Source organism: Branchiostoma floridae, chromosome 14 (assembly GCF_000003815.2).
Source record: "Branchiostoma floridae strain S238N-H82 chromosome 14, Bfl_VNyyK, whole genome shotgun sequence".
NCBI classification, from domain to species: domain Eukaryota; kingdom Metazoa; phylum Chordata; class Leptocardii; order Amphioxiformes; family Branchiostomatidae; genus Branchiostoma; species Branchiostoma floridae.
In genome coordinates, this window is record NC_049992.1 from 13,833,542 (window position 1) to 13,846,695 (window position 13,154).

Here is a 13,154-nt window from a genome sequence, read left to right on the forward strand (position 1 = left end):
TCTGATGCCTACGAACAAATGACAGAGTTTCATCGTCGGCATCAGGGCCATACCTCCTCGTAATTTAGAACTCGCTGACAACTCGGCCGAGCTAAATTCTTGATTTGTAAACGGGGCTTAAAAATGTAATTGTAGAAAAGCTGCAGACATCTGTTTCACCCATGATCAGGACAAGAGCAAATGGAAAATAAAAACAAATTCAATGTCATGACCCTTTGCAATGTACAGACTTCCCTTATGCCTATTGTGTTGCTTTCGTATATACATCTAATATAAAGTGCTACAGAAAATTGCGGTTTGTTTAAAAAGAAACCTGATCACGACGTACAGCACAATTCGCTTCCAAAATGATGATTATTTGTCCACGCCCAGTAGGCGCAGTTTTCTCGGCACCATGTACTTCAATAGCAATCCACTTGTTTTGCTTGTTACTCGTGTGAACAGAGGTAAGTGTGTGTGTGTGTCTGTAACTCTGTATCTATGTTTGTGTCTGCGCGTGTGTGCGTTTGTTTGTCTCTGTGTGTGTGTCTTAGGGGTGGGTACCGGTACATCGTACCGGTACAAAACCGTTTTTCTTCATTGGACCGGTCCAGAAAAACCGGACCTGAAAAATTCGGTAGACCGGATGTTGGAGCTATTGGAAAATAAACAGATTTTATGATGAGGCATTCACACCTTTTGAGGCTTACCTGTATGAGGCAAGACAGCGTTCCTCTTTGCATTTTGGAAGTCATACACACATGTAGTTGCTGTAACATGTGAGCAAATTATCCTGAATTCCGCTCTCCTCCAAACAACTCATTGCCCACCACCCACATTGTTCGCGACGTGTCAAGCGCGCTACCTAGCGTCATATAATCGAATTACACTCGCCCACATTGCACATGTTATTTCGCACGGGATATGTAAGAGCATCCTCTAGCGGTCAATGAAACCCCTGCAGCAACTTGACCTCAATGTGTACATGATCGACTAATCATCATCATCATCATCATCATAGTCCTTTTCGTCCTAACGGCTATTTACCCATCAACGCATTGTAAGTCTGCTGCCCAGGAACACCAATCGCAATATCATTATCTAAATTGTAAATTGACTACTGGTTGGAAAATGCCAATAGAAAAAAAAAACAATCAGATGTTAGAAATGTTAAAATTCCTTTGGACCATTTTCTACCGATCATGATTCAGCTCAGGGCTACATACAGGATATGCATTATATCCCTGTAAATCACACATTGTTTGGTTGATAGATCATGTTGAATCTATAAGCATGCACAGTATGAAAGCGATATTTGTGACTACATTCTTCTTTATTTCATTGAGCGCTGATAATAACGACATAAAATGTGAAATTTTATTCCGAAAAGGTTCGAAGAGCTATTTCACAGATACTAGTAGATGTTGTCGAGTTTACGTTCCCTGCAGACATGTCTATCTCTTTCTGAAGGGCTAGCGTATCCAATCACAATACGTGGTGAAACATATCAATGTGAGACAGATTAAACTAGTCTTTTACTTGCTTTTCTTTGAAAATGCTGTAAAAGTGGATAACTGATTAGCGGTGTGAATGACCACCAGGGTGGCCGTTTGATGGGCTGAGGATGGACTAGAATTTCTAAAATATTTGTTTCAATCACTTGAAAACGAAGAATGATGCATCAAGTGAAATATGAAGACCTGATTATTTATCACATTTATTTAGCACTGAAAAGTATTTAAAATAAATGTCGTGATAACTGAAAAAGTTGTGATAAAGGATTTAGGTTTTTATATCACATTAATTCACCAAATGAGTGTTACTACAATCTTCTTCTGGAGAATTAATGTGATAGCAACCCCTTTATCACATTAATTCTCCAAACAGACAGTTATGTTAAGTCACTGTTCTGTTCTGTTTGATATGCATTATGTGGGTGTACAAATCACGCATACATATAGTGAAGACAAGCAATATTTCTGTGGGCACTTTTCAACCCTTTTTCTGATACGGCCCTGCTTTCCCGGCAGATGACATCCTTAATGTTTCCTCAGACACGACCTATATGTAAATATATGTGTTATCGTGAGTTCGCCAATACTCCACAAAAGAGGTCGTGACCTACTATTCCTCAATGAGGACCAATTAGCGATGTACAAAACCTCTCTACCGCAGCTCACGAACACACGTCCCGTCAGAACTGCTCCCCCGCTTCTCACGACATCCTCCGTCGTGACGAAAAACATAGTAGACGGAAAACAATTCTGCGAACCATGGCTATATAGCACTGGCAGTAGAAGATCATTAACCTATTAGCAAGAGTACCTGCAATGCTTCATAGATATCAAATCTTGCTTTGGTGATTTTGTCAATTTTCTTTGATTGCAATCACGTATACTTAATAACGTAGTTAGTCATGTATGATCGAGTCATCTGGTCTCGCATTTGGAATAAAGTATAGGGAAATTGACCTACGTGTGCGGATAAATGAGTTGAACATGATAGCAGTATGTGGAAAATTTTGTTCTGTGTACCTATAAGGGACTGTGTTTATTTTTGTTGTCAATATCTGCCAGTAAACAAGACATATCTTGTGAAATCGCCTCAGACCAAACGAACTTTTCGAGGTCGATAGGGATTCCAATTCAACAGACAGGAGGTAGCTTGACCAGATTGCCTATCCTTCCGATCCACAACTAATCCCTCTCATAACGTGTTTGTGTATTTGATTCCCATGCCTAGAAATAAAAGCGGGGAACATTCCATACATCTACGAGGAAAAGCGCCACAGCTCGACATAATCACGCATTGCAGCAGTCCATGAGTCAATGACCTGTCATTGCCCGTGCCGCCTCCACCCCGCAAAGTTACCCGCGGCACGTTCCATGTCAGCACAGTAGGGAAACATCCTGACAGGATGCGATGTTTTCGGGGTCATTAGAAAACACCGGGAACCAGAACTTAGTCGTGAGTTTATCCCCAAGCGTATTTTGCCAAGTCACAGTCCAAAGAGAATAACAGTCGCTTGATGGCTTGATACATTTACTTCAAAAAATAAAGGATACAGAATAAGAAGACATGCATGCATAATTTATGTGATCCATGGACACGAGTGGAAAAAGTGCCCCTTTGACGTCGTCTAACTACTGAACAACGTGAGCTAGGACTTTCAAACTTGGTGACCTTTTCTGACATTTATAGTTGGCAACATTTAAACAATAATACCGTAAGTTTGTAGATTTTCATGTTGCATATCATATCAACGAGTTTCTGACTGGCATATTGTACAAAATTCGCTATACTGCGTCATAACGATATCGAAATTGCAAGAAAGATAAAACTTTATAAGTTTATCATCCCCTGCAAATGATGATGGTGATGGTACACCAATACGTTTGGAGAGTACAAAGGGAGGCCGAATGAGAGGCCCAACGAGTACCAGGAAAGTGTACTATAATTGCTATTAATTAGATACTAGCTTCCTCCAGCTAGTTTAAGGTCAGTTAAAAGTATGTTTCTTGCTTACGCAAAAATAGTTATGCTCACATGTATAGAATGGTTCCTGTAGATTACATATACAGCCACGTTCCTTTAGGTTAGCTGTTGTTACACCTACAAACTCTCACCATCTGTGTTTTAGAATCAAATCTTCAATGTCTTTACTTCTTCCTTGCATCAGGTTGTCTAAACACGTTTTAAGGTGGTAGAAAACATGTGTGACGATATCACCAATTGGGTGCACATTTATGCCCGATAAGTGGCAAAACCCTTCGGGTGCCTCTTTGCCTCTGGCTTATCGGTAGCACTTGGTACTTCACTGAGATATGATGGTGTAAGCGAGCAGTAATTAGTGCTCAAATCATTTGAAACCTCGCATGTATTGCGTACGTCTATTATGATTTCTCCCATAACAAGAGCCGTAATACTAAAACCTTGCAGTAATTGGCCGGAAAAGTAGGACGTTGATGACGTCACTGAGTTTTATTACACCATTAGTAGGCGTCATGTCTCTCTACAAGCCTTTGTGAGGTAAAGAAGATAACGGACCTGGATCCGACGTTCTGTGGGATCGTTGACTGCAAGGGCTTCTTCATTTCAGGTTTGGGGGGATATGGTTACAAGAGCAGATAATGTGAATACCAACAAAAGGATCAAACACCTAGACAGGTATAGCTATCAACAAAAATGTGCCTTTATTATCTTCGCCAAAAAGGTAATGCTTTTGATGTCCTGTGTGTTTATGTCTGAGTTAGTTTCTTTGTTTGTATATTTGTTTGTGAACAGGATAAGCTGTGAATAGATCCTTGTGAACTTTGGTGGGTGGGGTGAGGGTTCGGAGGATGAAGGTCAAGGTCAATGATAGCCCTCCCTTTTGGTACCGCAGGTTCGATATTCCATGTTCTTGACATGCTATAGTCAAAATCTCAAAGTAGTAGATACCTCTTGGAACACAAAATGGTGTAGGTACATTTAGACTTCCTTCGTCTGTTTTTGGAACTGCAAGAGCCGATTTTATTAATTTGAAAGAAGCTGATGACCAGCCATAATGTTTTGGTAAAAAGACACCTCAGTTGACGATATACCAAATTAATGCTTATTATGCAGATCAATAACTAATTTATATGATTAGATACGAGCTCTTAGCTGTTTTTAAAACATTTTTTATCATTTTCATATGGATATGTAGTGATGATGGAAATAAGAGCATTCTGTTGAAAGTTTAGATCTATTTTCAGATATGACTTATAGTATCCTTTGTTCCGATGAGCATTGCATGTTCATGCGTTGTTACATACGACTGCAACGAAATTAAAGAGTCAGCCCCATTTCTTTTATTCGTACGCAGTGTGCCAAAATGATTTGGAAATATGTTTCCTATTGAAAATTTATCTACATTTATCAATTGTACGTCATTAGTCTGATCAGTATGGAGGGGGTGGAGGGGGCGTTTCCTGTTTTCGGGACAAATTTCTGATACTCGTTGCGTGCTGTAGGACACAAAAACGCGTAAGTAGCTCTTCTTATTCGCAAATATGTCACAGTATATGACGTAAGGCCATGTTGATTTGATTATATGGATGACATCCTCTGGAAACTCCAAAACTGATGCGAGCGAGCGAATAAAGGCATTTGGGGTCTTACCGGGGGCCAAGAAGACAACATATAGTCAATTGTACCAAGTTTCTATAGTCAAAGGTACAGAGACAGTGAGTTAGTCTTTATTACATGGAGATGGAATTTTAAAATGCCAGTGGGATTCCAATAATCCACCAAACAGATTCCTTTGTAGCAAAATTGACCAATTGCCATTGTTTTGAGTATTGCAAGTTCCAAGTTGAATTGCAAGTTTCCACAGACAATCAGGTCCAGGTTCAGGTTCAGACCTGGAAATGATACACTGGACCTTAATTTTCTGTACTGGTACCTCCCCCTACAAACAACATATATTTCTTTCTGTCCTTTTACATCTTATTCTTTGACTTTAGATTTATTTTGGCATTCTATGGCATTAGTTATCTGTTTTCAGATACCTTTTTTCTATCTACGGAATATTTGTGCTCATTTTACAGCTGTTTTGCACAATTTATTGTGTGGTCGAAAACCGAAAACTTTTTTTTTTGGAAATGGGCGAAAATTGGTGCGAGCGCGGATGTCATCCATATAATCAAATCAACATGGCCTAACGTAATGTAAAATACAAACGCAACGAAGTCACAATTGTCATCGCCGTCGACTTTCAGATACTTGGCCTTCTTTGAAATGAATTTCGAAGCTGATTGTTAGAATAACCACAAATAACTAACCCTTCAAAGCTGAACTTCTAACTTGAGAATGTATGACATGTCAAACTTTAATACCTGGAAAAAAACAAGATGTTCAGATACCCGCAAATTTGGAATAGATCGAGTCAAACCTTACAACTTTGTCAATTATTACCCAGCTTCAAGACCATGTTAAAAAGTCACTATTAGATAATCAAACATCTAATTAATCTCCTATTCATTGTTTTTCTATTTCTACATTTTGCTTGCTTTTTTAGTTGTTACATTTCTAATGGTGTTCTATTTCTCTACCAATATTTGCTTAGTTATTGAGTATTGAACTATTATAATTTCCTTCCATTTTGTTAATTGATATAATACTTTGGGTTATATTATTGTTATTATGTATAATGTTCCCATCTATTCAATCCGTATTAGCTTATGAATTGTTAAATTGTATTATAATTTGTTACTTTTGGGGGAAGAGCACGTTCTTTCATCCTTTAATTTGTGTTATGTTATCTTTTCTAAAAATTGTGCAAAATAAATCAAATCAAATCAAACTTACTAGGGTAGGCTCAACCAAATTTTTCAGTAACATATGCTCGTAACTTATTTGTTTTTCTCAAAACCTCTGTTGCTGTTGATTTGAACTTAAATCCGCAGTCACATAGGGGGGCCTCTTTCTCATTCGAAATAGAAAACATTGTTGTTTATTCTGGCATGTAAACAAATGACAAAGAGAACTGTACCTGTTTTTCAATCGGAATCACAAAAAAGGTTTTGCTATTTTGAGCGACTAGGACACCTACGCGTTCCCATTGCAGAAGCAGTTGTATCCCCGAACGTTACTTAGGTCTGCATGACAAACGCCACCGTACGAGCTCGCGGGGAGAATACTGAACGCCGGCTGCGCAGCGATCGATACGATGACGACATGTTTGACGTCAGGGATCATGACTCCGTCGCCATGGCAACAAGGAGTCGTCCCGGTATTTGTGCCTATCCTGAGATGACCCTGTTTTTTTCTCTCAATATCAGCACGTCTGGTCGATCAATCCTTGCCATCGCAGACAGGGTGCACGTCCTTGTGCTGCAGCGGGGTGGAACCGAGGGGATCACGCGGGAGGCTCGGCTAGAGGCGGGACGCGCCCCGCTGTACATCTACATACCGCTCCTTGCACCAGGGTGGGGCTGCAACACAATACACATTCTATGTCTGCACCTCTAACAAATGCCAGAACCATACGTATTCGTGTCTTAGTGATCAGAGGAGATGAATAAATGACCACGAGCTCTTCCTCCGAATACGCACGATATGTAATAAATAATCTCACGGGAGAGATATGTCTCTAGCAGATAATCGATAGAAAAGCATGCTTTGGCACGCGTCTTTTCAAAAACAATTTTTTCGAACGACATTTTGACGTAAGCATTGTTTTGTCAATTCTAATAACATCACTCTTTCCGTCACAACAAAGCCACCAGTGGATCTAGCATTTCTGTTTGTTCTATAGATCTAGCTAGGTAGTCACTCATGACGTAGTACCTTCTGTAACCTGTACGCGAATATGCTGGTTTTAATCATGATAGTATGGGTAAACAGCTATTTTCAATTGAGGAGGGGGTGAATCGAGGACGGTAAGTGTCGTTTACGCAAAAGATGATTAAACCAGGCGGTATCTCCAAGATGGTTGACGTTGGCACATGATTGTCGCACGATTGTAATAGGATAATGCGAAGGACGAAGATAATAGCTTTGTTTACGCCTGGGCTGTATATAGTCATGTTGAAAGGTCGCTGCTTTGAGCCATCTGATTATTTTCCATCTCTATCTGATTTGCGCAAGCTCTGTACCGGCAAAGTCAGTTGTAGTCGACTTGTGTCTCCCCAGGCGACCCAGTTTTGCTACCATTGTGTCATTGACTTATGCTAATATCCATCCTATCTGTCTCCTCAACCCTCCACGGGCACCGCCTCAGCCAGTCGTCGTGACTAGCTGTGCACGTTGCAAATCACGTGAGTCCCGAAATAAAAGTGTTGACTTAAAACACTCACTACAGCGACGTCCCCGCATGCGCCGTGTGAACAACTCCATGTGTTGTCCTTTCCCTCCGTGAAAAGCCTCCGTGACTGTTACGTTACAATTTCCTCCTAGGTCATTCAAGTTCAAGATGAAGCCGCAAAGCAGTCTCTAGATTGATGTGACATGTCAACGTCAGAACCTGTCGTTAGGAACGGGGAAGAAACCGCTGAAAGGATTAAGCAGAGCCGACAGACTGTATAATTCACGTGGCTTCGGGGCTTTTTAGATGTTTGTTTAGCCTTGAAGTCTACGTCATAACCCTAACCTTGACCTCCGAGAAGAGACGTTGATATACGAAGCAGTCCAGACGAACCTTTGTGCGCCTGCTCCCTTACCGATGGACAGCTTGTCTCCCCAGATCTGAACAGGTTTGTTTTGGCTTCATTCAAAAATACAAACTGCCACGCACCATGATGACGCCACTGATGACGTCATAGTGATCTCTTTGTATCTGAACTAGAGTATGTGCTGTTTCTCATATGTCCATGATTGTCTTTAAGAAGCATTCAAACATTGATCTGCCTTTTTAGATCTTGCTGAGTTAAATCTAAGAGAATCCGCATTTTAATCGCAACTTACTACATCGTTTTAAGGGCACCATGTAGGTCTACTTCTGTCAATGGCGATGTTCAAACATTTGCATAGAAATTTTGCTTCCTCTTCAAACCTAAAGGTCAATGTCCTGAGGACAAACGTGCCCTACGAATATCGTGCCCACCAAATATGGATTTGCCCCCCTTTGACCCCATGTAATGGAAGGCGCCCGCCCTAATCTACATGCGTGACGTAATAACCGGACTGATCGATTGGCTGCGCAGGCCCCGTAAATTGTTACTACACGGGAGAGGGTTGGATAGCCGAGACAACGGCCGTACTGCTCTAAGCGTCCATGTCGTGATCGTCTCCCACTTCGCTTCTTTTCAAAAATTACCCCCCCCCCCTGCCCTTTATGAATTTTAGTCCTTGTATTATTTTATGTGAAGGTGAATGCCGTTGTAATTGCAGACGTAGCCTGCATTAGATCGGGGAGCTGGCACCAACAGCGGATTGTCATCGCTAACCGTGAGATAGTTGATGGGAGTCCAAACTTGACCATGTCCAAACTGTCTAAGCCCGAAGCACATGTATGAACTCATTCCGTATAGATGATGCCAGTTTCTAAAATTTTACGGTGGTTAACACATTCTTTCTCTATGAAATACGCTTCATTCTTCAGTCGAAACCATTGGAGTTAAAAGACAAATATCGATATTTATGTTGAAGCACTTGCAGACGAGAATCTTAGGGCAAGTAGATAATCATTCATCTTCTACCTGTAAGAAGGTCTAGTAGCATCAGAGATGCACACCACCGTGCACTGTCAGGTGAGCTGTTGATAAAAATTCGTGCGTACATTACTATGATGAGGACTAATACATTGCATCGAAAATTTAAGTTCTTCTACACTTAATTCAGAAATGGCAAAATCTAAGTATGCAATTGAGAGTCAAGCTATTTTTCTTGGAAAATAAAGCCTTTGTTTATCACTCATATGAATACCCCAGAGACACAATGCGTGGGTGACAGCCTTAAACTATAGGAAAACACAATTTGGTGTCATAATTGGATGCTTGATGCGCCCCTTTCCTTGCCTCTAAGCAACGAAATGTGGCACATAGTCACGACGTGCTTGTAGTAAGTGGGAGGGGGTCAACTCGTGATCGGGCACATGAAACAGAGATTCTGCATTGACGTCAAAAGCAGTGGACTGGTATTAACTGTTCGGATGAAGCGTGTACGTGGTCGGGAGAGATGCTGGTTTGTACCGGCGCGTGGAACATGGGCCCCCTCCCCCACATTCCGCTTCACCCGAGCCGCTGCATCGGTCACTGTAATCCACCAAGGGGCTCTTGGTTTGCCGCGTCAACGACAACACTCCACGTCGAGATGAATTTCTGACGCATTTGAGGTTAAGCATACTTCGTATGCAGAAGTTTACCATACGAGCTTCAGGAATCAACCAAGTAGTGACGACAGGTATGTTTTTGTCAGCATGTAATCCCCATGTTTGTTTTTTCAATAGCAGCTAACTGCGTTCTGCTGCAACAAATCAAAAAGGTTAATTTCAGTGCGTTATCGATAAATGACTCTTGGTGTGTTTAAGATAACTTGTGTGGAGTTAGGGTGATGTATGTGAATAGTTGTTTTCGAATGTTAAACTCCTCGATATCATAATACGTGTTACTTACATAATACATGTCGCGTACACATCTCCTAGGCCATATGAGGGCAGCTGATTCAGTAGCTACGTCCAGGTAGCGTACGGGGTAACATACACTGTATCCATGTTTTAGATCAAAAGAGTGGACTAGTTGACCTAACAAAATTGCCCTGTAGGCTAATATATGCAACCGTGTGAAAACAAACAGTACTGTTAAATATTCAGCACCAAGGACAGGCCTGGCAGTCTGCCATGTCAAAGCTCTCGTTGTAAGGAACCTCCTTGTTGTAACACACTCAGGTTGTTATGCATATGAAAAGGTGGACGTTATTCCATATTACTTTGTATGTGTTATAACTGGGGATAAATAATTGTATCTAACAGAGTATGATTGATATCATCGTCTCTTTTCGCTGCCTAGACGGCTGAACAGATATCGCTCCCTTTTCATTGTAATAGACAGCACTAACTTTCATTGGAACCATCAAAGCATAGTAACAGAGCTAGAGGACAATTTCCAGTACGATTCGTTATGATTCTATCGCAATTAAATGCGAACGACTGTTTTTTTATTGTTGCCACTGAGCCAAAAGCATTTACCTTTGTATGTGGAAGATTAATATATCTTATGCATTGTGTTATGAAATAATTACAGAGGAGCTGTTTATGGAAATTAACTTGAAAGTTTGATTATCATTTCTAATATTTCATTCGATAGTGTCAAAACACATTAGGGATCACAGTGTGCCATTACATGGGAGGATATTTCTTACCTCCAGGTACGCAAACCCCCCGCAGAGTTCAATACCAGTCTGGCAAGGCAACAAGTTCTTCATTCCAGTGCGTTGAGTTATATATGTATACACATTTGTAATAGAGTAATCGTACAAAATATCACATAATATTTTCACGTCTGCTCTTGAAAGTTATAAACACATAATTCCGGTATGTTAGAATAGCAAACTCATAAAATCCAATTCAGCTTTACTAGCTTAATAAGATCTGTTTCCAACCAATAGTTGCCACCCACGTGGAGTATATGGTAGACCTGGCCTACAAGGTAGCAGTTCCTCTTGTAATCTCATCTTGTACCTAATGTGCGCGAGACCTTTAAGACTGCATTGTTCTAGCTTCGCTAGCTTTTCACACTGCGGTGGTTTACAAATCTTCTAATAACAACAATGTAGTACAGGTTTGAGGTAAGATATTAGACTTAAAAGTGACCTAAAGACTAAGTGTAGCTACGTGTTAGTGACTATGATATGTAATCTGCTAGAAGGTGAAATGGTAAGTTTACCATGGCTGTATTAATACGCTATAAAGACAAAGACTGATGGACTACTAGGTATTTCATAAAAAGGGTTACCTTGTGTCGTTCGACTTACCATAGGGTCATACATGTAGGAATAGGAACTTTATCTTAGCTGCCAGCACTATTGCATGAATACACACACACGCACACACGCACACACACGCACACACACGCACACACACACACACACACACACACACACACACACACACACACACACACACACACACACACACACACACACACACACACACACACATCAAAAATGATGCTCCGAACGAGTGTTGAATCCACAAACACTCGCGTGCGAGACTTAAACTAACCGGTAGGAGACTAACAGTTAGGTTGAACTTTTGCCCTCTTGACAATCCCAAATATAGCAGTGCCCAAAATGTAATGTCCTTCCCGCATCAGATGGCACAAAGGGCGATTATCTCCGTTTCAATAGCACGTGGCCACATGACCTTGTACATTCACTACAGTAGGGGGAAGTCCAACGGTGATGGTGGGTGTTCAACTACTATACCCTTTCCAAAATGCTGAGTGCTAACCAGAGAAAGTAGCATGTAGAAGTATGGCTCGGCCGGGGCGGGGATTGAACTCATGATCAACCGCTCCACTCTTCGTTGTATCGGTCACCCATTTTCAGTACATTGGACGTTTTCTTGTAAAGATTATCCCTAAACATTCCTTGTTAGAATACAGCTGATATTTTGGCGCATATTATACGTATTGACTCACGCTGCAAAAGAAGATAAAATGCGATAAAAGTACAACACCATTGAAATGTAACAGAACAGTTTTCATGGATTTCTTCAGTTTATCTCTCAAACAGGGCACAGTGAACAACATATCTTGCAAACATATCTTACAAACACGTATCTGGTAATTTGAGAGGCTTTCGACGATACCAGCTGTGCACTTTAGAAGGATGTAATTAGGATAGATGACATCATGACAATGTTTTTTGTTTTGTTGAACCGAAAAACGCTAGCTGTGTGCGCGCACCCACCTGACAGCCGTGACGCAAACGGGAGGCAACCATCCTGTTGCTAAAGGCTAGACATGATGAGGAGTGCCGTTATGTGCAGTGTGCACTCATGCTTCCAGAAACAGACTAACAGAAAGGACAGCAGCCCCACAAAATTGCCTATTAGTACTAATTACAATAGAGCACGATCCTGTGAGAATATCTGGGAATGAATTCGAAATAGACAAAGCCCCGTTACAATGGGCTGCTGCTTAAGGATGACGCAAGCAGTTGTTTTACCTACGTAAGGAGACAACGTCTGTCTAGGTTCATCTTGTTAGGTATAGATCCGAAGATCTTGTTTCGCAATGAAATTATTTCGGAGTGTATCCAGGAACCTGCAAAACACCAAGGGGCAATATTTCGGACTGAAAGCTACTAGACAAGTTTGACAAAGATGTGCATTGATTTAAACGTCATAAGGTGCCCAATACCATGTGGCGTTCAGCCACGAATATGTAATTTGAAAATTGTAAGCTATCTACAGCTTATCAGTACATTTCTATTCTATCTTATCTAACAAAAGTCTGGCATTGAGATTTAGCTAAGCTAACCATATGTGACATAAGAAGCACGCCTATAGTTCGTATCGTATAAGGTCGTGTTTGTGTAAATAAATGTGATATTCCAGGTATAGTTTCCAAAAATGCTATGTCAAAAAGACATTTCCGATGCGACGCTCAAGAAACATTGCAAGAACCGTGGTGAATTTTATTGTATCAACAACAAACACTGTAAATTCCTGACAACACATTTCAACTGGGATTCCACCCTCGGGGCTATAA

General features: G+C 40.9%; 1 long non-coding RNA gene across 1 annotated transcript; it reads right to left on the reverse strand.

The window, feature by feature from the left end:
- Positions 1 to 6,770: 6,770 nt before the first annotated feature.
- LOC118430724 lies at positions 6,771 to 8,358 on the reverse strand. The gene is made up of 2 exons (XR_004832892.1): positions 7,800 to 8,358; positions 6,771 to 6,935 (listed from the first exon to the last, which is right to left on the reverse strand). It is a non-coding gene; the product is annotated as an uncharacterized LOC118430724 (long non-coding RNA).
- Between the last annotated feature and the right edge of the window lie 4,796 nt (positions 8,359 to 13,154).